The sequence below is a fragment of the Oryzias latipes genome, chromosome 20, assembly GCF_002234675.1.
Source record: "Oryzias latipes chromosome 20, ASM223467v1".
NCBI lineage: Eukaryota > Metazoa > Chordata > Actinopteri > Beloniformes > Adrianichthyidae > Oryzias > Oryzias latipes.
The window spans coordinates 24841754-24869115 of NC_019878.2; the positions used below are offsets into that span (position 1 = coordinate 24841754).

Genomic DNA, 27362 nt, shown 5'->3' on the forward strand with positions numbered 1-27362 from the left:
AGATAAAAAATGATAAAACTGTGAAGGTGCCAGTAATTCATTGGGGGTTCAAATCCCAGGCATCTGCCTTTCTCTGGGCGAGGCTTTTATATGGTGGCCCTGAAGTGCAGATCACTTGCAATTCATTAATGAATACATAAAAATGAATAAGAAATGACAGAGTGTACCATCCACATACAAAATAAACAAGTGCTACTAAGGCTCAGCAGGGTGACTGCATTGGGATAAATGTTTTTCCTGGGCAATAATGGTGACAGAGAGAGGGAGGTATGGAGAGGGTAAGTGGTGCCCTTGATGTCATTAATACATATTTCATAACTCCTTGTTAGCAGCCCAAGTGAATATTCTGTCACTATTGGTTTACCTGTATTTTATTTTGGTAGGATGGTCTGTAATTGCCATGTACTCTGGGTAGCAGGAAGCTCAGTGTTTTTAGCCAGTCCAAATCTGCTTCTGCTGTGTCTACATGTCCTGTAAACCTTCTAAACCAATAGCTGTAGGTTTGTTATGTGTTTTATAGCTAACACGGGAAGAAATCGTTCATTCAATGCGTTACTTAAAGTCAGTTTAGGCTCGGTTTTTGTTCATGTTAGCAGTCAGGAAACAGATCTACCTCATGTGGCTTGTTGCTGCTCATTTGCATAATAATGCAGGTGTTAACTGTGTAATTAGCATTTAAACAGTTCTTGTGATTTCTTATTTTGTAACTATTTTAATTTGTTTTTTTTTCATTTTGATTTCTGTAAATCACTTTTGTTTTCCAATTTTTATTTTATTTTATTTAGTTTTAAGGTTATCAGGAAGGTAGGCACTAAGAGACATCACTGATTGTTTGAGGACGTTCATCTGAAAGTTGTTTGGCATGAAGCGATCCTGGAATTACTCCTGTCATAAAACCTTTGGGAAAATTAGACGTCATCATCCAATTAGTCAGATTCCATAGTTTCTACCATTTCCATTTTCTTATGTGATACTATTTTTACATTTTTATTTGGTTTTCTGAAATGTATCTTGTTTTTTAAACTTTGTTTTCATTTCTAAAAATTAGTGGTTTTTATTATTTGTTTGTTTATTTTAATTTTTATCTCTAGAATGTTTTTGCACTGAATGATTTGGTGGTATGATTGGCACCTCAGTACATTTAACCCAACATTTCTGTTGATCGTTAGACTGTGGCTAAGAACAGCAGCTAAATGCACTTTTGTTGACATATTAAGACAGAAACTTCGAAAAGTAGTTCCTTATCTGTGACCCTCCTCTCCTTCCCAAATGGCATCATTCTTCCCCCGCCTCCTCTCATTACCCCCCATCCCAGCCCAAGCAGACGCCGTGCTCTCTGCGCCCACCCACCCAGCCTTCAGTGGACTGAAGCATTTGATCCGTACCAAGGATGATTCACGCGCTGCGATCTGGGCAGCAGGAGCAGCAGAGGAGCCGCTCTCTCGCCCCCCTACATCCATAATTCAGCATCTGCTCCTTCTTCTTCCTCCTCCTGCCTTTTTTCGCCCCCTCCCATCTCCTCCCTGCCTCTGCTGTCTCTACTCACCAACGTGCACACTCCCGCACAGCATCCACAACCTGAAGCATCAGTCGCTTGGAAATCACTCATCTGGAACTTGATGCCAAGAGAAGGTAGGAGCAGAAACTAAGTCGCCACTTTGGCTTGATGTGATTGAGAGTTTGTGATGCGAGGAGCGCGTGGCGTCTCTTCTGAAGCCTTGTGGGTGACTCGCCTCCCATCTTACCGCATAATTGACCCTTTTTCCTGACTTTTGTTGGTGAAAATTCTGCTGGGGTGGCCGTGCAGTGAGCCTGCTGAGAAAATATTTCCTGGTCTTAAGACATCAGGGGGTACATTAGAAAGAGTTGAAGCATTAGATGCTGGTTTGCAATAAAGTTTAATGTCCCTGTGTGAGTTACAAACCCCCCTCCATCCCCAACACACACATGCACAGCCATCCCACAGGCTGCTTGACTTTTATCAGCTCATAAAGGAAATCGCTGAAGCTTAGCAGAAGACCTCCGTCACTCTTGGTGGCACTCAACGAGAACTTGGCTGTGTTTTAAGAAGCCTCGTTAAAAGGCTGATAGCTTTTGGCTTTGCAGTGTTCTGCTTTTCATTGGTGCACACAGTTGTGTGGTGAAATAATCATGTTTGAGGGTCATTTTTCTAAAATGCTTCCAGGACGTGTTAAACTGAGACTCAGCCAGGCTTAGATCAAGCTACCAGCTTCTCCCATAACTGTAACAGCAGCATGTGGCTACAGGTGGAGGCTGCAGCCCTGCACGGGGGCAGAGAGCCAGTGTGATTCACTGTGGTGTGGCTTTAGGTTGATTCCAGCTGACTGTGTGTTTCATAATGCAGTAGGTGTGGTGAGAGGGAGGCGATGTGTGAAAACAGAGACACAAAGAGTGTGTACGATCTCACCCAGAGTGGCTGCTGATGTGTTCTTACATAAGAAACCATTAAAGGCCAAGAGGCTGAGTTCTGATGCAAGATGGCTACAGATGGATTTCAAAGAAAAGGCTTCTCTGAAGGATTCCTGTGAAGATTCCCAAAACAATGAGGAAGCGCTGACGGTGACACCCTCGCTCATGATCAAATTCTGCACCACTCTAGACACAACATCTCTGAATCCAACATCCACTGTTCCTGTCAGAAATGCTTTTTACATGTTTTTTTTATTTTTTTTGAGACATCTACAGTTTGTTTCTAACTCTTGTGACACAGTTGGCCAAATAGTTCAGGTAGCTTGAATGAAAAAGTACTTTAAGTGTTTCTATATTTGTGTTATTATATGTAATATGTTAAATTTAATTCATACTGTCCTGTCATTCAGAGATAAACAAGGAAGCTTCTCTCCGTTAGAAAATATCCAAGATATTTTAAAAGATTGCAGAATTCACACATAAACTACTCCAGATACCTGTTTACATTCTAGAGTACAACTTTAAATGTCATTTATGGCTCTAACATCATGAATAAATCACAAGTCTATCTTAATAAATAACAAAATCTCTTTTCTTTGTTTTACTTGTCTTGTCAGCAGCTGAGCAGACACATAGGAGCTGAAGCCTCTGGTGTTGGACATATTTTACTGTTACAACATATGAATATGTTCTTCTTTATTGTCCCTGACTGAGCTAAATGATCTCTGAAAGGAGAATTAACTTAAATGTTCATCATTTTACCGGAAACCTGCAGCTGTTTGAGGTGAATGTGGGACTATAATGTTAGCTAATCCCTGATGTTACAGGTCTGACAAAAAAATTAAAGTAGAAAGTCAGGAGAAAAAAACCTTTGTTTTATAAGTAAAAAGCCTTTTGGTGAATATGTGGATTGTCTTCAATAATAAAGGATAAACGGAGTCAGTCACTGACTGTTCTTTTATTTTCTCCCACTTTGATGGGATCAACCTGAATGAATGAAAATCTGCACAGATGTGTGTAATATGTGGCAGATTATTGAGAAAAGCCCAGTTTATCAGGACGTCTGATATAAAAGTTTTCTGGTTTGTACCGTAACATTTAGATTTCACTGTATTGCTGCCTTTGTCTGAACAACTTCTTGGTTTGTGAGGTGGTTGTACCGCTATCCGTATGAATACGGGTACGGGTTTGAGGACGGGACGAGTACTGGTATGGGTTCAACTTTTTTTCTTTTGGTTAACACTTCGGCTTGGAGAGAGATGACCATTGCACTTCACTCGCTCTGTTTCAATCACATACATGAGCAAAGCGTTATCAAAACTCTAGAAATGTCACAATGACGCTGTTTCCATTAAATCCTAATCATATAAATAAACACAAACGAACTCAGGCGACAAGTCTTTCAACAACATGACCACGGATGTGAACAATACTTTGATTGACGGCAGATCTATTCAAATTCCTGCCACGGCTCTAGCGGCCATCATCATCTATCAAAGGAGACGTCTGCGTCTTCTTCATGGAGCGGCGAGCTCCTTACACGTGGGAGTGGCTACGGATGAAGTAATTTTGGGAAATGGTGGTGGGGATTTTACAGAGGAGCTGGATCCAACCAAGAAGCGCATCGCCATCCGGTTGTTGGTCATGTGACTCATTTAATTTGAAAAAGTGTTTCCGTTGCAGTTTTGTGAAATATGTTAACATGTTGATATGTCTCAAAAACCCCTCCTCCTAGCGGGAAAACCGTTTTGATATTTTCTTTGGTGGTTTTTTTATTGGGCATTTTCATTTTTGCAAATCCAGTTTGTCCTCATATTCAATGGTAACAGAACTTTTGTTATCAGTCAGGTCTGCCATGCTGGTCTTCTTTTTCATACAACACACTTAGCAGGAGGAAGTGGCCTGTAGTCCACATAGTTATAGTTGTTAGTGTGTAAATTAGAGCAGTTTTATGAGCAAAAGTAGCTGTTTATTAGTCTATCCTTTGTAACGGAAAAAATTTACTGTCTTCTATAAATTTTACTTTAATGAGTTTCTCTGTGAATTTAATTTCATTTAAACATTAGCATTAGTGCTTGTTAGATAACATATTAATATATAAGTGTGTAAACTCAGTGAGAATAGTTCCTTCATGTAATCATCTATGCAGGTTTGTATTTTTCATGTGGAAATAGGTGGACTTATACATTTATGGGGGTTAAAACAGAGTAGGTCCTGTTTTTGCATTCTGGAATGAACATATTCTGTACTTCACGCTTTTGTAACATAAATACTCTGTAAAAGAGCATGAAAATGAACAAAGTGCAGGAAGAAAAGACTGCGGCTAATGAGCATGACGCTGTTCGTGGAGGAATGGCGCCATTAGCAGTGGATGGTCTACATCTGGCCTCCAGAGTTAACATTTTACTGTTGAACTGCTGATTTAAAATGCCTCCAGCAGATAGGTGCGATTACCCAGCTGCCACCTGCGACTGGGACACAATAAGCATAATGGCAGCGACACCAAATTACTTTCATGTCAGTGACTGAATTCTGTTTGACACTCGGCTTTAAATTGAGACATTCACCAAAGTCAAATGGCTCGGGATACAAAGTAGAAAATGTTTGAAATGTCAAGATTGTTAGATATTCCTGTCGACTCCTTTTTTCTGCTCACATTTATTCAGGAAACCAAATTTGTGCTTTGACACAATGCTTATATTGTGTCATAATGCCAAACCACATTGGTATTTGTTTTTTTGCTTTATGTAAAGCCCATAGTCTCCTAACAAGTGCTTCCCTCAGTGTAAAGTCTGTGTCCATCACTTAAATTAAAGCTAGAAGCCTTTCTCTTGTCAAATTACATTCACTGTAAACTCAACCTCTTATTGAAACCCTGTCTGACATCTACTTCACTTTCAGTGGAACAGAAAAAGAAGCTTTCAGATCAATTTTTGAAATAAAAACCCTAAATGATTGTCAGTCACTTGCTCTTGTTGCAGTAATTTCAGCCATTTTTCTTCTGACAAAATTGTTGTAGGTCATTGAAGTTGTTCATCGTCCTCTTTCTACACAGACTTTAAAGCTCTGTTAAAATGCTTACAATGAGGTCATGTGACTCCTCAATTCTTTCTTCGGTTACAGCATTTCTAACATGTGTATGTCGCCTTTGCTTTGGATCTTTGTTCTGCAGCGTGGATCGAGCTTTAGGCCCCATAATAATTTGTCAGTGCCCAGGTCACATTTGTCGCAAGGCCATTGGACGGGAAACGCCCCAATCACTGCAAAGAGTGACTCAAGCTCATTCCATCATCCACGGTTGGAATTTCACGCCAATTATGGCGCCATTTAACTGGAACCCTTTTTTGAGTGATCAGAAGACGCGACTGTGGAGCAAACTTGATCCAGAAAATCCAAAAACTAGTCAGTCTGAAAATGAACTTTTGCAGGTTCTTCTATGAAATTACATAGATCTGTTTGTCACCCTCAGGTGACCCAAAAACAAAATCAGTTCTCTGGAGATAAAACGAACAGAAAGGCTGCCCTTTTGAATTTTTTTTTTTTTTTTCTTCCTGAATTAGTCAGGATGGCAGGGGAAGAAGGGGAGAGTGAAGAGTGTGTACCCACTGAGGGCGGGGCATACAAAGCCACTCGCAGCTTTAATTGTTTTGTTCCCAGAATTCTATTTTTGTGTCAGAAGTCATGACTCTGTCTCCTGCTCTGATCACCAGTGGGAACCGTCTCCGGAGTACTGAATTCACTACATCTCCCAGCAACCCCAGCATACAGTTCTTGGATGCCACACACTTGACTCTCATTTGCATTCACTCACAGTGACTCTACACTGAGCCTCACTCAGTGTGAAGGATGTTTGTGCCTGAATTACTGAGGGTTATATTCAGACATGATCCTCTGATTTCCTGATCCTGTTTTGTCTCTGACTCCGTTTGCCTGCTGGCCCCGAATCTCGTCTGGATCCTGACTACCCCGTCTCTCCTCTGATGATCGTATGCCTGTTATTGACTCCTGCCTGCCTGACCCTGATTTAGCTTTGTGGATGGTAATAATCTTTAATCTGATTACATGAACAGAGAGGAGTGACGTGCTAAAGCTAACATACTGCTATAAACACGGTCACTATCTCCGCCTCTCTCGGCTTTAATTCAAAGTTTCAGTCAGAAATGTAGAATAGATAAATGAAAATTGTTGTATTTTCATTTGTAAACATTAAGATAAAACCATTTTTTCACGTTCATGATTTCTCTGAGCAACTTATTTTCTTTTTGATGAATCTCACATTGATTATTATTCATCTGTGAAATATTTGAGGTTAGGCAAATGGACCTTTGATATTTACAGGCCTTTTGAAGCCGCTTGCTGTGATTCCATTGATCCTCATTGATCCATTCCACATGAGACGTTTCTCAGAACGCATTTACTTTGATCAATGGGTCCAAGGGGTAAATTTAAAAGTCTGCCATCTTTCTCTTGCTTCATCCACTCCATACTAATCTTTCTGTATGGTCTGAAAATGATAATTTATTGTTGAGTTACTGTTTGCTCAGGCTGCGCGGGGTAATTTTCCAGTTCTGACATCTATGGATTTTCTGTGCTTTCTCCCTCTACCTTGGTGGTTGGTTAAATTTTTTCTTAAGCGTATGTTCTTTTCATTCCATCTTTTTTCCATTTGTTCATTTAAGAGAAATCCTGCAGGGACAGACTCTAAAATTGGGATTTAGGTTGATTCTAGCACATAAAAAACACAACATGCAATAGCAAAATGTTAAACATCCTAAAGGATTGTTAACAGTTTTTATTTTTAGTAGTGATGGAAACTTCCTTTCAACAGTGTTTTTTGGGAAAACATTGAGCACAAAAGAAAAAAAGAGAAGACGAAGAGAAAAGTGTGTCACCATAACAGCATGCAGAGAGTTTTGATCTGAGTTTGTTTATTTCATTATCACTTCACAAAAAAACCCATTCACACATTGACAGATTGGGCTCATCCATAAACACGAGCGCCTAAGTTTTGCCTTCACAACATGAAAGCGAGCGCTGCCGTCCAATTTGTGGATCCACCCGAAACTAAACAAAGCTCCGCTCCGAGGAGCTGAAACTCCGACACATGAGGGAACGGTGAACGCTTGTTATGGAGACACATTAATGAGAGCAGCTTTGACATTAAAAACTCCCCAAAAGACAAAGTAGTTAAGTGTCACATTCAAAACCAAATTCAAAACCGTCAACACGTCGATTTATCACGGCCCAGGACGCTCTGCTGCACAGAGAAAGCGAAGCTGTAGGGTTCTGAGCTGCAGCCGGTGATTGCATAAGTGGAAACAGGTGTGATGCTGTCTGGAAACAAGGAGCAGGTGTGACAAGTGCAGGGGAGGAAACCCGGTCTGGGCTGAATCCAGCACAGCGGATCAAGATAAACATGTGAAACGAGCCTCCTTCCAGTCTGTCTTCTTGAGATTCCTAAACCTGAAAAGAGGCCGTGTCACTTCAGGAAGACCTGAATTGCTATACGTTGAAAAGCTAAAGTGAGCTGGACAGTCTTCACATTTCCTCATGAAGCTGAAGACGATGAAGATGCAGGCCCTGACAGCAGCAGAACACTTAGAGTTCTGTTCAGTCAAGTTATGAAAAAATACAATACTTGATTTAGAAATAAGGAAGGTTATTTATCTGGTGCCAAAAGTGACATCACAGTCATCATCAGTAATGAATTTCCCATAGGAGTATTTTAGACGCCAAGATGCAGTTGTGCCTCGTGTGACCTAATTTGAAGGTAATCTGCCCGTCCCCAAAAGGCACCATGGAATAAATACATTTGCAAACATTGCTGTAATTGAAAGGCAGCCACGCTGCAAAGCAAAAGTGCTCATCTTTGGTTGTGTGCTCTGAGTTGTCTGAAAACATTGCTCCTCTGAATGAAAGTGATGAATGTCACTTGTTTCCAAGGCAATTTGGGTTGTATGAAGAGTTCTTGTGGATCGATTGGAGACTTGAAACTGCTAAAGTGGTTTGCCTTCCTTCAAAGTATCGACTTGGAAAACAAATCAGGACAATGCTGTAGTGAAAGCTCATTTCCTGCTCGGAGGAATCCTCATTTTACTTTGTGGAGGAAGAGGCATCTTCAGTGAGTCTGTGGTTTGGAGAGTTTAAAGTCACAGTTTTGTTTTGATGGATTTGTGCTAAATGTAACCTCTGCATGTAATCACAAAGCAGAAAATGTGGTTTTTGTCTGGAAAAGGAGACTGCATCGTCTGAGTGGACCGTCTGCATTTGAGGACAGCTGTGTCGTTTTTCTTAGGCTGAGTGATAAATGCAGTTTGAAGAAATCCCTCACAGATGTTTTTTTTTTGTAGAGCAACCTTTCATGTCTAGAAAAGACATGTCTAGAAGTTACATTTTACAGCCACTCATGTGTTGATTGGCTCCAAACGAAACAAATAAATGAACTGTTCAGTTCAGGCAAAGAGTAAATTTTACTCATAAAAAAACAGCACTGAAAACGTCTTCAGATCCATTTTCAGACATCAATGAATACCTTTTGGGGTCATAGGGTGGCTGGAGCCTATCCCAGGGACATCCTGGACAGGATTCCAGTCCATCACGGGGCCACACTCACACATTCACACCGCGGGACGTTTTAGCATCACCTATTGACCTAGGAAGCATGATGTAGATTGTAGAAGCAAACCTGAGAAAACCCAAACATGAACCAGAAGAACATGGAAAACTCCACACAGAACAAACTCGGCAAGGATTCGAACCAGGGACTTTTTTTCTATTTTATTTCACTCATGGGCCGGTTCCAAGTGACCCACAGCCGGGGGATTGGGAAGCCCTGGTTTAAAGGACACAGCAGCCCTAAAGACATGCTCCAAAAATAACGTTACAGTTGTTGACGTAACACAGAAGCTAATTCGTTAGCAGGTTTGCATTTCAATTTTCACACATAGAAAACGTAAAGCTATGCAAATATGTTACACCAGGGGGCGCTGTATTGCAGTTTCAATTCTGCCTCAAAAACAGGATGGTATTTTAAAATGTAATAGATTTGAAGTTACTTTACAATGAATTTAAAGAAAATGCAAAATGCATTATTTAAATGATGACATTAAAAAACCATAACAATTTAAAATTGCTTTTATCTTTTCTTTAGTATTTTATTTTCTAAGTGTTATTGAAGTGTAAATGTTCCTATTGAATTCTAAATAGCAAAGTGTATTTTCATATTCCAAGTATAAATTGCACATTGAATTGTCAGGTGAAAAATGTGTTTTACTTTGATTTATGACTCAGAACAACTTCCATAGGTTACGCCGTTTGCAGTATAAATATGGTGTCTCAAAGAACCTTGGGAAAAAAATGACTTTTTAGTCGAGCGCATTCCATTTTGAAGAGATCCCTGATCATATTGATCACATTGATCCAATCAGTTCCTGCTTATAGTGTCAGTCTCTTGAAGACTTCTGGGTAATTTCATGCATCGTCCTATCAAAGGTGAAAGCAGAATCTGCAGGTTCCTGCAGTAAGGGTGGCCACTGTGACATCACAGTCTACAGTTACCATCACACTAACTTTAAATCCCAAGCTGCAAACACTGTATTTTTACCTAAATTATTACTATCTTCTGACCGCACATGTTTGCTTTTGTTCCTTCATCTAAGACCCAAAGAATTTCCACACTCAGGATTTTTAAGATCTTTTTTATGTATTTATTAAAAATCAAACAGACAGCAGATTGGGACAAGCTGCACCCAGACAACCACGAAAGCGACACTCGGGGAGATGATCACTTCTCCAGCCCTGCCTGTCGAGCCATGCTGACACATTCCCCAGCCTGAAACAGTAACACATGGATAAAATATACCACCTGCATCACCAGGTGTTGACATTCATGCGGAAAATGGAGCAAACATGTTGTTTTCTAAGAACAGCTAAGCCCTTTTTGCTTATGGATTCTATAAGCTGTCAATGTTTCGTTAAACTGGAATCTTTTCCATATTTTTTGGAGTTAAAAAGCAACATTTGAACTAGAAATACTTGTATATTAATTGTGCTCCATGTTTTTTCTGTTTCTTTGCTTCAGAAGCAGCTGCTCTCATATTCTGTGCTCTTCTAATTAACCCCACACAAAAAGTAAGGAAATGTGTGTTTGGTAACACAACTAGTTACAATCTCAAACTGTTAAAGTCTGTTTATTTCCAGTGAAATTGGTGCCAAACTTGTGAGGAACATATATTTGTGGGATGAGCAGCAGAGCTGCGGATGTGGGTGGAACCAGGAAAAAATCAGCCAAGTGTTCTCAGCCAAACAGCTTGTGTTTCTGTTGATATCGACGTTGTTTTGTAGCTTCTGGTCTCCCAATCAGACGGTTGATTGGCAGCACCTTAAAGCACGAGCCCTGCTGCTGCGGCAGCAATAAAAGGGAAGAAAGCCTTTCCATTTGTAACTTATTTAAGGCTGGAAAAGCATTTCTACAACGGTAAGGATCTGCCAAACGCATATTATCTTACTTTTTGTGCTGAAGTGTATCAATCACAGCAGCCGTCCCCAACCTCAGGGCCACAGACCGGTACCAGTCCATGGGTTACTTGTTCCAGATAATAAAAAAGAATAAATGCACATGGTAAATTGGATCAATTGTTTATTTTCACTTTGTGAGGGAAGCTTTATCTGGGAAAACTACCGGATTCTGTCTGCCACAACTTGTGTACTTGCATGTCTTAAATACATCCCGCTACCTTTGTGAAGCAGCTGCTCTGACAGCTAAAGTTAAAAGCTAACTAAGTCAATAAAAAAATATGTATATATATATATATGTATACATATATATCTTCAGAAAGTTTCTTTGGGGAGAATACATGTACTCTGAGAAGCTTACAGACACGACGGATTCACGTTTAATACAATATTCAGAAAACATCATTACAGTTTTTTTTTGGTTTGTTTATCCGTCACACTTTAAAAGTCGGACGCAGATAAAGTTAGTGTCCAGTTGTTAAAAGAACCCAATTTTAATGTGACCTGAGTCTAAGTTTGATCAGGCTGTGAATATTTAACAGAAAATGACAATTCAATAACAAAGTTGATTTGTATAAATGTGTGAAAAGGGACACATGAAAGTTTCCTTACAGCAAATTAGGAGGAAGCTGTTCAGAAACTTTAGCACAGAAAATATACTGAGAATGAATCTATGAATCAAGATTTCCTTAAAACAAAGTAAAATATGATTATAATTATTTTTTTGCCCTGAAAGATAATCAGAGCTGGAATTGAGTTTTCAGGGTTAAAATGAGTCCTTATGAAAAAAAACCTAATAATAGAAATAAAGTTGCCTTTATTGAATTTTTACAAATCAGAAACAAGTTCTACAAATCAGCTGCTTTGCTTCATCTTCATCATCTGTAAAACCTCTTTAGTCAGTATCAAATGATCTTTTTAATTATATTGCATGAAGCAGAATTTTAATTTGAAAAGTAGATTTTTCAGAAACTTTAGCCTCTAAGCTTGAAAAAAAATAAACTGCATACTTTAGCCCCATTCAGACCAGTTTGAAAATAGTGACTCACTGCATTGCAGCAGGACTGACCAGTATGGAAAGTGAGGAAAATGCAGAGATTGGCTGTAGTTTTGGGTGTGTCCCTCCTGGGCTTCTGTGGGGAAACTATGTTTGTTCATTTAAAGGGCCTCTCCTAAAGATTTTTAGAGGATCTTTTCTTCTTGTCAACAGTAATCAGTCGTTTTTTAATTCAAAGGGAGAGCCTAAGTATGATCGTCGGCGTCATAATGAGTTGACGGCTTGGATAGCTTTCGCTCACACATTGCCAATTTGTCATTATTTTCTAATTTAGACAACCATGAGTGAGATCATTTCACACATCTGCACCTGCATATCAGCAAAAATGGCCTTTAGTGGAGGGGAGGGGTGGGCTCTGTGTGCTGGAGGGGGTGCATATTAACCGCCAATGTGAAGGTACAGTCTTTAGCCATGACCTATTCTTTTTGGCCAATGGAAAAGAGAAGTGTGCCAACATGATTAATGGTCATGATTACCTCTTCAGAAAATGTGGTTTTCTGGCCCAGCAGCTTCTCTTTTATGACTTAAACCCGGGGCGGGAGGTTTCATCATGCAGGCAAAGCCACGCACAGACGTGTGGGGATGACCGACGTATCCCGGATGAAGTGTTTACCAGCACACGCCTGCAGACAGCAGCACGGCTCGGCACGGATGGCAAAGGGGAACCTTTACATCAGCAGTTTAGGTGTAACGCAGTGCACACATCAAAAAACAATATCCTTTATTTTTACAGTGCACTGACACAATAATTCTGGGCAAAATGACATCCGACACGTTCCAGCAGTTTGACTCCGGAGTATCATTGTGCGTCTGGTTTGTGTCTTTGTCATTGGATACTGCAGTGAAGAGGATGTAGCAGGACGGAGACACAACTTTGCTGTTCATTTAAAATTAATGTGTGGCACCGGAAAATTCTGAAGATCTGCTTCAGTTGGTCAAAATGTACTTCTATTCTTTTAACCTTGGAGACTGTAGAGATTGTACCAAACTCTTCAATTCTCTCAGAACACACATGTGGGACGAGGTGATTCTATTAGCCTCAGTGCAGACCTGTGCAGCTCTTGGTTTCTATTCTACCTCCGGTGTTTATCTGCTTTTAGCTAAGTTTTCATAACAACACTATTCTATTTTTATACTTGTATTTTTATTGATTACTTGTAAATATTTTCTTTTGAAATCATAGTATCACCACTCCAAGGCTGCTACAATGTTGTTGCATTATGTACAATGACAATGAAGGCTGCTTCTTCTTCTGCTTCTTCTGCTTCTTCTAAGAGCAATGAGCTGATAAACAAGCCATTTTTGTATTTATATGATTTCTAAAAGTCGATGTTTGTCAGAAGTGGACTGTAGGCAGCACTTACCGGTCCAAGTGTTTTTATGTTTTATATCTAACTCCAGCTTTAGAGGCTGCTGCTTTTTATGTCCAATCTAAATAACAAAAAGGAAAATAGGAAGGGGCTTCATCTGAGTTTTCTGTGACAGAGAGAAAGATGCATTAATGCCGAGCTATGCTCTATATGTTTTAATCAGGCTTCAGTTTCCTTTTTTATGTTCATTTTGAATATTTTATTTCAAATCTGTCAAACAACCCTAAATTAGCTTTTGGCTGAAAATGAAACCTTAGGATTAAGGAAGGTTGCTGTGAAGGTTTGTCAGTGGTATTTCTTGGTTTTGGTCATATTCTGTTCTGAGTTGTCTTCATTTCAGTCAATGACATTCAGTGGATGTAAGTGTCTGCTGTCCTGCTCTTCATTATCAGATCGTCTGTTTGTCACTCTTTTATTTCTCCCTCATTGTGGGTTTTGGCATCTTTAGGTTATTAAATGTTTAAGTTTCTGCCACCAGTAGTTCCTAACATCTGATGTTTAATATAAAAGCAAACTCTGGGATAATGTGTATTTTAATAAGGAAGTGAACTTGCAGTCATGCATCTAATGCAGATAATTTGAGAGTTTCTTCATATTTATCCTTTTTAGCGTTTGTTGGATCCTGTCAGTAGTTTTTGTAGCTATCCCGTCTTGAAAGTTTGGTATTAGTTTCCACTTATCCATCCGTCTGCACCCAACCTCCACTATGATACTAGACAATCTATAGTCCAGTACATGAGGGGATTCCCAAACCGTCCTGTGAACCAAACCACTATAGATGTTGTTCCCTGGTAACTGACATTACTCACGACATGTTTGCAACTTAAACCAAACCCTTTGGGTCCCTGTGGATGAAATCCAGGCCTCAAAACACCCGGAGTCTTCACACAACCCTTCATCTCGGTCGCACATGTAAAAAGTTCTTTCTGGTTCTGCCGCACACGTGCTTTTTAAGGTTCTCAGAGGACACTTCAATCTTTGGCCTACAGCTAATTCCTGCAACAAACATGACAGTACTCCTCATTATAACTCGGCAGTACTTCACCTCAGACAAATGACTCTCCATCTAGCCACCAAGCCTCAAAGGTTAGTCCTTCTAAAAGGTTGCAACTCTCTGTGACATTTTCTTTGATGACTTACTTGGCCCTCTGTTTTGATAAATATCAACTAGGCTGTTGTTGCCACTTGGATTTACTTTCTCATTAAGACATAACAAGAGGGTTTGTTCTGGATTAAAGTCAACTGATAACGAGGGAAGCAGACCTGTGATTAATTAAGGATGTAAATGAGCTGCTTCCCGACCGCGCTGCATACGTCCTTGGCTTTTGGTCGGATCCTGTCAGACACGAAGTGATGGCTGGGGGGGCAGCAAGTTGGACATGTTTATCTGCAACTGACATAAATAAAGTCAGTGAAATCAGAGCAAATAATCATCAAGTGAGGAAGAAAAGAATCAAATCGCAGGTACGCTAAAAATCTTCCATTGGCTCCATCGACTGGTGAACAAAAGTTCTTGAAGCACTAACAGCATCATCCATCAGCTGGAGGCTGGACTTGTTCCAGAAGAACAGGCAGAGGTCTCCAAAGTGAGAATAGCTGAGTTTCTATCTGAATGATCTACAGCCACTTCAAACTCTGCAGATACATCACAGTCACATTTGTCCCAAGAGACCGTAAGATCTCAGTTATGGCACCTTAAACACCTTTAAACATGTCCGCAGACTCCCATTCCATGTTTTACCTAAAGATCATGGACATAAAAGCTACAAATGGATCCAGACCATATTTGGAGTCAAAGCTGAAGTCCAGTCACAGGATTAAGAAAAATGACTAAAGATTAGTGGAGGTTTGGATGATGACACAGGCTTACTATTTAATAAAAATCATCACACGTTAGTGATGTTTAAAATCATTTTTTGATTAGTCATTAAAAGATGGGTACAGAGCCAGCCGGAGGCTGTTGCAGTCGATTCCCAGAGGAATAAAATCCGTCATGTGTCCAGAGCCTCTCATCATTTCTGTGCTGACTCAGCCGTTTCCTTAATGAACGGCAGCTTCTGTGTTGTTGCCAGGAGTCCCACTGCAGCAGCTCAGCTGCAGCTTTGAGTGCTGCTCAGTCACTGGGGCAAAGGAAAGCCTCACCACTGAGCACCATCTGTGTTGTCGCACTACTATCACACCTTTCTGTGCCAAATTTAGACCCGGATCTCATTTATGGACAGATCAAAACTGTTCCTGTGCTGGTGAGCAGAATACTGCAGAGATGTGTGGCGTTCACATGAAGAAAAAGAGGAGGTCCTGCCACATGTGTGCAGTGGGACACATGCTTGTGTGGTGGGAATGCTCTTTACTCTTAGGAGTGGAAACCCGCTTCTGTCGATGACAGAGCACAGATGGCATTGGTTTGTGCACGACTCTGCAGCAGAAATGCTCTATGAATGCTTCCAGAAGAAACCCTCTTTACATCATTAGAAACTGTTGCCTGTTACTTTAACTCTTCACCACATTTAAAGAGCCACTCTCATGAAAATGGTGTTTTTGCTTCTTTTAGCATGTTCTTTGGGCATTTTGCTGATGATTGAGGACATAGATAAAGAAAATTAAGATCAAAATTGCATTTTATTCAAGTCATTGTGAATCAGAAGCAGACAAAAAATGCTGCTGGAAAAAACTTCTAGCTGTGATGTAGGTACTACAGCGGACCACAGTCTCCAAGCTCCGCCCCTTTCTGATCATCCACCTGCAGACAAACAGATCCATGAACGTCTTTGTTTTCCTGGTCTGAGCTGGAATCTGGATCAGAGCTGGACGGATGGGTAGCTAATGTAAGGTTGGGGTGTGATGGGCTGTTAGCTAGTAGGAGAGAGTGTAAACAAAGAGATGATGGGAAATGGGGGTGGACTTACTGCAAGCCTATAGTCTGCCCCTAACTCTTAGGTGAATTTTAAATGCACGGCAGATTTTTGGATTTCGGCTAAAAACGTCATAATCATATTCAGAAGACATTGAAAATGCATTAGAAGAAGAACGGAGTCTGAATTTAAATGTATGTTTCAGGTATTTTTTTTCTTTCATAGGTGAGTAAAAGCCCACATAAACCACTAAAGGAGGAAAAAGCCCTAAAAATTAGTTTTCATTGTTTTGCATTAATGCAAAGATTTTGCTTTGGTTAAAACATCTTATCTTAAATGAAAAAAAGTTTTCCATATTTTATAAAGCATTTAAAATCAAGTTGCTTGTGTAAAAATGAGAAATTGCATCAAATTAATGTACAACAATTCACTTTATGACATTTAACACACCAATACTTTGTTATAACCACACACAATGAATCCAAATGTCAGTTTAGCGACTCACACATGCATACACTGTCACTCCTTTGCAGTTATGTGTAATTATCCATGGATTATACAACTTTCATCACCGCGTTTATGGCCGCACTCACACTCTGATTGGTAGTACACCTCGTTGGTTCCCATGTATAGTTTATTCTGTGTGGTGTCGAGCATATGATTGTGAGGACTGTCATGTGGAAAAAGGTGCACGGTTTCTTGAATGCTCCAGAACTCCTAGCCCATCTGTCCCTGGGTTTGTTTGTTTTAACCGCATTACATGGAGCGTGAAGTTAAAGCCTGTCGTAACAGCTCCAGTGTCTGCGAAAGCCTTCGCACGGTGTGATCACACGTGAGGGATTAGTTTTTCTTCTGGGACACTTTTGATTACACACACTCTCACTAACAGATTTCACAGAGTCATAAATAACTTTGAGAAATTTGCACAGAAATAAAGGCCAAAAAAGAGGGAAATGCGATAAATATGTGCTGATGCGCCTCATATGAACAGAAACCACGAGCAACCTGAGCCACGTTTGAGCATCCACTTAAAACAAACAGCTCTCTGGTATTTTTTTACATCCAAACACATCAAATAATTTGTTCTGCTGTGGAAACCTGCCGAGAGTCGCCGGCCATCTGATTGGATTAGAAAACGTATTTCAGTTTCAATAACCTCCATCTAATCAGAAATACAAGACAGAAGCTCTTCTGCCGCCAGTCTGTCCTCCGCTTTGTGGAAAACTGGGTTAAAGTGCACACGTGTTTAGAAATGAGTCGCTGAGAGTGTTGGTGAAGAACATCAGTCAACAATACACAGATAGTGGATTTATTCTAAAAAATGATGACGATAAACTATCTTCTATTTTAATACGTAGTGATCTTCGCAATACGAATGAAAAACTTATTAGAGAAACAGAAAAAGTGCATGAAGGTAGTCCACAGTCTTTGGCCGGTTAGGCTCTGGGTCGGAGACGTCTTGAATGCGAGGGATGACCTCGGACCACAAATGTATGAATCCCAGAGTCTAAAGCAGGGGTGCCCAAATCTAGGCCTCCTTCTGGTTTTCCAGAATCCCTGCCTTATCTGCTGATGATTACCTGGCGGCAGTGGCTCAGGTGGTTGAGCAGGTCAGCCAATGATCGACGGATCGGCGGTTCGATCACCACTCCCCCAGTCAACTTTCGTTGTGTCCTTGGGCAAGACACTTCACCGTCCCTGCCTCCAGTGTGGCTTTGCTGGTGTGTGAATGTGTATGAATGTCCCGGTGATGGTCAGAGAGGCTGTAGGCGGGTATACTGGCAGCCACGGCTGTGTCAGTCTGGCCCAGGGCAGCTGTGGCTACACTAGTAGTTACCATCACCAAGAATGAAGGAGGAGTGAATGAACAATGGATAAACACTGGAAGAACTGTGAGCATCTGGAGAAGCACAGAAAAAAATCTAATCTATTATCATCAACGTCATTGCCTGATCTAGATGCTGATGCTGCCAAAGCAGAGAGCCATAAGGAGAATAGGGATGTGGGCCAGCGAAAACATCGGGAATGTTGAACATCCATGAATTTTAAGGCAGGAATTTGATTGTGAAGAAAGCGGGGACTTTAGCTGTTGGTTCAAAGTGAAGACATATTTATAAGTGACATACTGTGTGGAGTGAAGTAACCAGTAACCCACTTAGAATTGAAATCATTCATTCATCTTCTAAACCCGTTTTGTCCCTCTGGGGGTCACAGGGCTGCTGGAGCCTATCCCTGTCACAATTAGAGCTGTGTGGCAGCATCACCCCTCCCCTTCATGTACTGTCTCCCCCCTTCACAGCAGTTTGTAGTTGTTCATTATTATTTGAGGTATTTATGGAGTTGTCGTTTGGATGTTCATTGTCGCAGTGTCCTGTTTTGTCAATGGTGTCATGATTTTGTCCCACATATATGGGGGATCTCGGTTATGAAACCTTTTGGCATTCCAAACCCTTGGATTTGAGTCCTTCCTGCTCCAGGGTACCTTCTAGTTACTAACCATAACAATCTCGGCCACTTGTGGTTGAAGGCGGGTTACATCCTGGACAGGTCGCCAGTCAAATCACAAAGCACACTCGCATTCACACCTAGGGACAATTTAGAGTAACCAGTTGCAGAGTAACCGTGCAGCCTAAAGAAAGTTTCTTTTTTAAATAAATATTAAAGAGTAATTCAAATGTAATATGGGGGGTATGTTTTAAACATATCATGTAGTTTTATCCATTACTGAGTAACATAAGGAGACATTAAAGACTGCAGCGTCCACTTAAGCACATATTTACAATTCTGCTTTAATGAAGCAATAATCTCTTTTATACCACAACCATTCTATGTTATTGGTTTCATTATATAATATTTAAGAATCCCATTCTGAATGCACTAACAACTGTAAAGCAATGAAAGATTAAATACATAAATGTATCATGTTGTGCTAAATCAACTACATTCATAAGAACTAGCAGCCCAGGAAGGATGAAGGGCAAACCTATGGCTACTGTCCAACAAAAACCCTGACAACACATATAAATAATGGCTTCCGCTACTAAAACGCTGATAACAGTCCCTCTGAGATTCACGGGCTGGGCTGGAAAGTGAATCTGAAGAGCAAAACTTAAATTATTTGGACATAAAGTGGAGTCATTATTTTTTTTACTTGTTCCGTCCAACAGCTAAGCGAACAGATTAGAGCTGAAGGCCTTTTGTGTTGGACAGGTTTTACTATCACAAGAAGAGGTTATAGAACTTAGAGAAACCAGAGTGTACATTTGTATAAAGCCCTTTTTGTTTTTTATTATTTTTTATTTATTTGTTACATTTAGTGTGTGTGGGGAGAGAGGGGAAAAGTGTGAATAGAAAAAAAGGGAGAGAGTGGGAGAGAGTGGGATGCAAGCACCGATTTGAATGAGTTAATATTTTAAGCTGTAACAATTATACCAGATCTGCTGGAAAGACAAATATTACATCAAAGGTGAAATGAGTGGAAGACATCTGTCCATCAATACACTTTGGGTTAGGAGGAGGGATGAAGCAGACGGAGCAGTGTGGCAGTGTGCACGTGCACGTGGGGGTGGAGCCACATGCACGACCAATGTGACCAATGTGAATGTCAAAGTCTCATCAGCTCTGTTGGTTTCAGGCACTCTGAGGCTTCATCCTCCATGTTAAAAATGTTGCAGTTATCATCTCTATCTAATTGGATTTAACAATGAAAATAAAAGAATTGGTGAGCAATCAGGAAGAATCAACCACTTTCCTTGTCATTACTCATCCACCGAAGTGCATTCGTCTTCAGAATGGGTGCGATAACTAAAAGATGGACGTCTTGGTCTGTTTTAATCATCCTCCTGTTCACTGATTGCCCCCCGATGTCTTGGTGGAGCCTAAATATTTCCCACTATATTACTCATAAAGCTCAGCTGATTGCATTACTCATATCTGGGAAGACTGGATTATAGTAAAGCCCTTTGACTCTATTGCTTTTGATTTCCCTGGAGGCACAAGAATGAACTTTAATGAATCTCCATTCTTACCTGAAGGCTTGCAGTGCTATTCCTTAAACTGACACGCCTCTGGAATTAAACGAGTCAAATGAGACACATCGAATGACTAAATGCAGCAGTTACCTTCTAGTTTTCTCATTCCCCTTCATTTTTAGTCAAATTCACTGATTAGCAAAGACAGTTTTTCAACATTTTTTTTTTTACAAGAAATTCATCTTAAAGCTAAAAATGTTTACATTTCTGTCCACCTGAAATACAAACCCATAACATCTATGGCAAAGTTCTTTGCATTCTAAAACGTAACAGTGGACTTTGTCTAAAAACGCTGGGACCCAAAAAGCAATTTAGAGAAGTGGGAATTGTTAAGACAAAGATGAATGTAGGTGTTCCTATTTAAACCACTGAGTCTTTAAAGCCCATAAGAACCCACGGTGAACACAGTGTAACTGAAAAATATTAGCCATGGATTCTGTGGTGCACTTGCTTTATGGTTAAATACATATACGTTTATTATTAAGAAAAAATTAGTCTGGGTTTTTATGGGTTAATAACTAATGTAAGTAATAGGTAAATTGCACATCTCAGGTGGAGCTCACCCATCTATCCAAATGATTGGTTCTTAACCCTATCAGATACCTCCAACGACTGGATCAGTACCTGGGCGAGAAAAGAAGAAATATTCTATTTAAACTAAATAGTTGAATTGTACAAACAAGGTAAAATATGTGTGTCCAAAAAATGGTCTTTTGAAAAACTCCAGACCAAAAACTATGACAGACATCTGAACACTATGCAACTCAACTCCAATCAACTGGAATGAAGTCTGCCTGCAAAGGTTGTGAATTGATATGAATTTAAAAAGAGCAATGAAAGCAGCTGCCTCCCTGACTCCCATCCTAAATTTAAGTAAGAAATTATGAAAGTTATTAGAATTTTTGGATATCAAGCACAGGCTGAAAATTATAATAGCTGATTAATTATCAATGCTGTGAGTTTTTTCACGTTTTCTCTGTTTTTATTTATTTTTTTCAGGAAAAAAGTCCCTGTTGGTCAGCATTCAGGAGGGGTTAGAATGAACTTTGATTTAATAAATGTAATTATTAAAGAAATGTGCGCCAAAGAGGATTCTCTTAATATGAAAACAAGTTTCTCATGTAATCCAATTTGTTGATAATACTGACTAAATAAAATGTAATATCTAACAGATAACATGAAATATGTAATTTAAATAAGAATATGGACAAACATCTTCCATCAGTAAATGAATATATAAAGTTAACTTGGACCACTACCAGGATAATCTTAATAACCTTTGAAATTGAGTCTTATATCTATATTTCTAAGCCTAAATCCAATCTTCATGTTTGAAACTTTTGTGTTTTATTTGTGCCTTAATATTTTGGACATGGGGGCCAGCAGGCTCCACCTACCTTCACTGAGGCATCTGATTGGTCTGTTTATAACTTGGAAAACTTGAACTACAGAAAAAACATCCTCAGAAAAGAGGATTATTAAGAAGATGTTAAAAAGTTATCAGATCCAGAATGGTTATTCTGACCAATAGAAGGACTGAGTAACTGTTTGTTTCTCTATAGAAGTCCATAGGACTTTGGCTGCTCGGAGCCAGCGGATACTTCCTGTTTCCAGTCCTCATATACACTCAATTAATTCTTTAGAAAAAGAACATTTGTGGGTTTAAAATGTTAAAAAGTCCTACAAGCAACAAACCAACAAAACACCAAGTTTCTACCAAATCTGAATGAATGTTCTTTTTCACCTCTTCATCATCACTAACTGCTCTCTGTCCAATCACGGCTCTTCACCTCCTCTGCAGCATTCATTGCAGGTCTGTGAAGAAACTCTTCACCTGTTCTTCATCACTCTAACTTCCTGTTTTTGTCTAAGCTTCCGTGTAAACGAAGGTGATCTTCATGCTCACCCCAAAACAATGTATAGCTTCATGTGGCACAAAAACACTGCATTCAAATTAATGCATTTTGAGCTATTCATCCAAGTAAAGCCCCCCCTCCTCCGTAGGCCGACTCTGCGTCGCAGCATGAAAGTATCATGACGAGGCAAAAAAAGGCAAGAATACAGCAAATGCTTCTGTTAGTTGCCATTATTTTGTCTCTGATGTGGACATTCAAGCTCTGTTAACCCTGTTTGGAGTATTTTTTGTGTCTAAAATGTTTTCCAGAAGCAGGCCTGTATAAACAGCTGTGGTTGTCTTTTAGTTGCATGATGCAACTCAGTGCAATGAGATTTCAAATTCAGCACATCCAAGGCGCAGATGAAGTCTGTGGTCTGTCAACCTCCGGAATCCTTTTCTCCTCTGATTGTTACAATAAGCTGTAAGTCTTGGATAAGCTCCAACCAGTGTCACTATTAAAGAAATCTCCAAACCATAGACAAGTGAAATTGTTCTTGACGTCTTTACATTCAGCATTGGCCAATCTTTATGTCTTAGGGAGGATTTCATAGCCGAAGTTCTATAAAAAGCTTCGCTGAGTCAGCTCTGTCAAAGCTGAGTGACTGTTGTGACTGAGAGTTCTCTGTTTACATTCGAACAGTTTTCACATGGAGAAAGACAGCTTGGTGGAGGGTTGTTTCCCTCTGAAAAATAAGAACAAAAAAGACATTTTCCATTCTGGTGCAAGTCAAACTGTTCATATTTAATTCACATTTTTTTAATTTATTACCACTTTGAAGGATGCCAGCTTCAGCAATTTGACCTTGGAGCAGCGTAAACGCAGACACACTGCAGAGAAATGTCTATGATTGCGGCACAATATGCATGAAATGGCACATTTTGATGAAAGCTGTGCTTGTGTTCAGCCCCTCTGTGTTGAAGCATGTCTCTGCCAGATTTTATGGTGAGTCCCCGAGAGCATGGCTCAGAAGACAAATGTCTTCAGGTAAAAAGGATTTAATTGCAGAACAAAAGGAATAGCTTGTGGCTGTTAATACAGCAAATGTCTGTAACAGGCAGATTGTTGAAACGTAAATGTCTTCACAAAGGTTCTAATGCCTGCAAAAAATGAAAGTGTTGATTAGTATAAACTAAGGAAAGAAGTAAGAACTCTTTGGATGAACGAAGAAAAATAAGTAGTTTGCAGATAACGTTACAGGACAAACTAGTCATGGCTTGGAATTATGAAACAAAGTCCCTTTATTAAACTTTAATGTTAACAACTTCTACTATCTTCAGTCAGAAATGATGTTTGTTTATGTTTATTAACTAATAATTCATAAACTTCACAGTAACAGTACACAGAGAGGAGATAACTTTCTCGTGTGTGTATTTATCTTAAGTTGTGGTATTACATAATTAGAACAAATAAAGAGCGACAATCGCGTTTCGTGCACTTCTGTAAACCATGTTATTGGGGGGGTCCCTTCTCGAGCCTTGGCCACGGACCAAAACAACTTATATGTAAATATGTACATTTTTGAATATATTTTTTTACAGTGCATTGTTTTTCGCGCTCTGATTGGCTGTAGACCATTGTAAATCAACATCCTACATAAATCTTTGGTTGAAAATGGATCTTTGGACTTATTTTTTAAACAAAAGAAAAAAGTATTATAAAATATTTGTCTGCCTGAGAGAAGTGTATAAAGTGTGAAGTTAGAAGTTCAGTCTTAACTTCCTGACTACCAGCAAAACAAATGATTCCTCTGTAGAGGACATTTCTAAACCGGAATATCTCCTAAGCACTGCTTACGAATGAATGGACTCCTTTTGTTTTCTGCAGGGAACCTTTGGCACTTTTCAGTGGTGCCAAATGTAAAGGGGTGGGGCTCTGGGAATTGTAGTTTTGGTGGATTTAAAAAGAAATATTTTTTTTTTTTGCTTTGTAGTCAGGAGAATATGCTGTTGTTGTTCAGCTTTCAGCATATCCCTTCAGGGGTCGCCACAGCGAATCAGCTTTCGACAATTCTGTGGTTTGGCAGAGATTTTTACGCCAGATGTCCTTCCTGACACATCGCTGTGTTTTACCCAGGCTGGGGAACGGCACAGGGTGACCCAGACTTTGGCCCCCCTCGTGACATTCTGGTTGTAGTGTAAAGGCCCGTTCACACCGGGACGAATTTCGCCGGCGATTTTCGCCGACGTTTAACGCCTCGTGACTAAACAAAGGGCACCAATGAGAGTGTGCACACCGACGCGAAAAAACGCCACGCGTCAAAGCGTCAAAAAAAAAAAAAACGCCTCGGGTTCTTTTTTTTTTTGGACGCCTGGGTGTGAACACAAAAAATGTGGCGAAAAACGCCTGGCGAATATTCGTCCCGGTGTGTACGGGCCTTTACTTGAAAGAAACCTTTCAGAGGATGCAGCATCTGTTTTTTCGTGTTTTTTCAAATAAAATGGCAGTTTCCAGTTTCACAGCAAAATGTAACTGGAGCTTTGCACATAGACTTAAAAATCGATACCACCTGATTGATGTTTGTGAATAAGTGGTCCCAACGCGTTCATGGAAAGTGATAATTTGATCAACTTTTTAGGCCCAGAATGGAAAATTGATTGTTCTTTTTTTAAGAAAAGCATTTGTTTATCTCAATGGAGTGGAAACCAGTCATGACGACAGTATGTCAATTTCAAGATCAATTGTTGGCTCCTTGCCTCTGGCATTTGCATTGCATTACCATAGTAATGACTTTTTGACCCTCCTTCTTGGAGACTAGGCATTCCCAGTTGTACAAGTAAGTGACACACCTGAAAGTCATTGGTGGAGTGGAATGGATTTTTCTCACAGGACCACATTTATTTACATGTCAAGTGTTATAGCTGCCTGTCTGTTCTGTTTGGAATGAACTGGGAGGATTGTTATCCGTTCCATTTTATTTACGTCCCTACAGGTACCCGTGCAAATCTTAAGGGAACTGCAAGACCCACCTGTGCTCCCCTTAACCAGGACCTTGAATCAAAGAAGTGGATCCCCCGCTTAAGCTTATCTATTTTGCCCAAAAGATGTTCAGTGACTTTTTGCTCATCTGCTGCATAATCCGTTGTAATGTTTAAACTTAGTTGATCAATGTAATCAATAATAGATTTTCCAAAGTTCTTTTTGTTTGTTCCTCCATTCTTTTTTCCTCTTTTGCTGCAGCGACTAAGCCATCTCCTTGTCTTACTGAAGATTTTCCTTTGTTTGAGCATTTGTTCTGCTGAAGGAAAGACCTTCAGAAAGCTCAATTGCCAATTACAGGAGAATGAGGGTCAACTGAAGCCCTAGAAGTGTTAAAGAGCAGAGAAGGAAGACATGAGGGGGTGATCAGGGAACCCCACATTTAAAACGCAGCCAAATATATTCTAGTGTCATAATAAAAAGTAAGGAGCGGGGCTATAGGAAGAGTAATTCTTTAAGGACACGTCTTCAGCCTGAGGGCTGTTAGTGTCACCTTGGGTTTTCCAGGCATATGTTTCTCCTGGATACTGTTGGGTAAACTCTGGAGGGAGCACAAAAACCTCTGAGTTCATTTATTTTTCACAAATTCAAACATCCCACCGTATAGAACTCATGCTAACGCAGCCACACCTGCTTGATGTAAACCCATACTACGACGTGCTAACAAATGTGCAAAAGAGACAGTCCCACACTGTGTAGCAGTTTCACCAGAACTGTTACAGAAATGCTGGCTGGAAACACGGAGAAAATCCCCAATTATCAAATAAATATATAAATAAGTGGATCCCCCATTCACAGATGGCTGAACGTCTGCCATGCAAAATGTCCCAGAGGATACAAACTTGCTTCCACTGCCAGGCAGATATTTGGCATTTTAAATGTTGTCAGTAGGCCCCATTTGCTGGCGCGGCATCCTGGCATCACATACACAGTCACACATTTGTACAGCCTCAGCAGAGTTAGGCCGACTGTTGTCCCATCTCTGAGATGAAACAAACACTTATGGAACTTTGTGCAGGAATCGTCACACGGCTCTAGTGCGGACAATAGCTCAAAGAAGACGTCAACGATGGGTCATTGTCTCTGCTGCTCAGACAGGGATGGATCCTTTTTCCTGGTTGGTTTCTACTTTTTGGGTAACAGCTTAAAAAAATGATGATATAGAATTCTCATTTGCGCTGTCGTAGTATTCTCCAGTCTGAACAGTTTCTCTTCTCTTGTTAACGATTCAGTCACCTGTTTGGTATGCTGTTGATTAACTGAACAAAGAATTGATTCCTGATCATCCAGTCCCAGCAGACTTTGCTCCTCATCATGTCTCGGTTGTATCTTAAAAGCAGCAAAGATGAGCAAAACGATTCTGCTGTAATTTGTAGAGCTTAACGGATTTCCTGTCCGTGCTTTCGTTTAGCTGCTCGATGAGATCTGACAATCTACACTCGTGTTTCTTTTTCCAGAACTGAAGTAGACAGAAATGTCTTTTACAGCTGCTGAAAGCCTTTTTTATGTAACCTTAAATCAGGAACCAATCCATGTATTCATTGGTGCCTGACCCAGACGCACTTTTATCATTATTTAAATGTCAATGTATTGTGCTCCTCGGTTTTACAGTTTTATCTATAATTATTAACTGGTGAGAACAGTAGTCAATGTTTTTTTTGTTTTTTTTTTGTTGACTGAAACACATTTGACTATTTGGCTTGTATAAAAAGCTGCAAGCTGAGTTTAGTTGCTTTTGTACTCATCACATCTGAATACAAACGTTTCTTTGCATCCTTAAAAACAGTGACTTTCTTCTTATATTAAGGCAATTTAGCTTTTTTTAAGCTGGGAGGAGCATTTCTATTTTCCCTTTTCTTGAATAACTGCATTCATCTGGATTAAAGTATTTACATGATCTTGAAAACGGTCTTTTTCTGCAGTAACTGAAGTGCATTTAAATGCACTCATTAATCCAACTCTAGGAATGAATAAAAGTCAAAGAGCTTTTAAATAGATTGCCATGGTGAAAGTCTTCTGTCTGTAGGGTTTAAGGTGGTCCAACAAAAGCCCCGGTTTGACCTCTTTGTGCTCCTAATACTTTCAGGGTTTCCTTAACCGCCTTTCTCAGACCTCTGTGTTTGCCGCAACAGAAGCTTTGATAAATGCTGGAATTACTGGTATTCATAATAATGATATTTTTCAATGCAGGAGACAGTTGATGGTCAACAGCAAATAAAACCCAGATAAATCTG

The 27362-nt window shown here is 39.9% G+C and overlaps 1 protein-coding gene across 1 annotated transcript in view; it reads left to right on the forward strand.

The window, feature by feature from the left end:
- Positions 1–1390: 1390 nt before the first annotated feature.
- cdh18 (cadherin 18) overlaps positions 1391–27362 on the forward strand; it is a 180456-nt gene continuing 154484 nt past the window's right edge. Inside the window, exon 1 of the mRNA XM_004081197.4 lies at positions 1391–1632. The gene's annotated coding sequence lies outside the window, so the exon portion shown is untranslated. The remainder of the gene's footprint in view (positions 1633–27362) is intronic.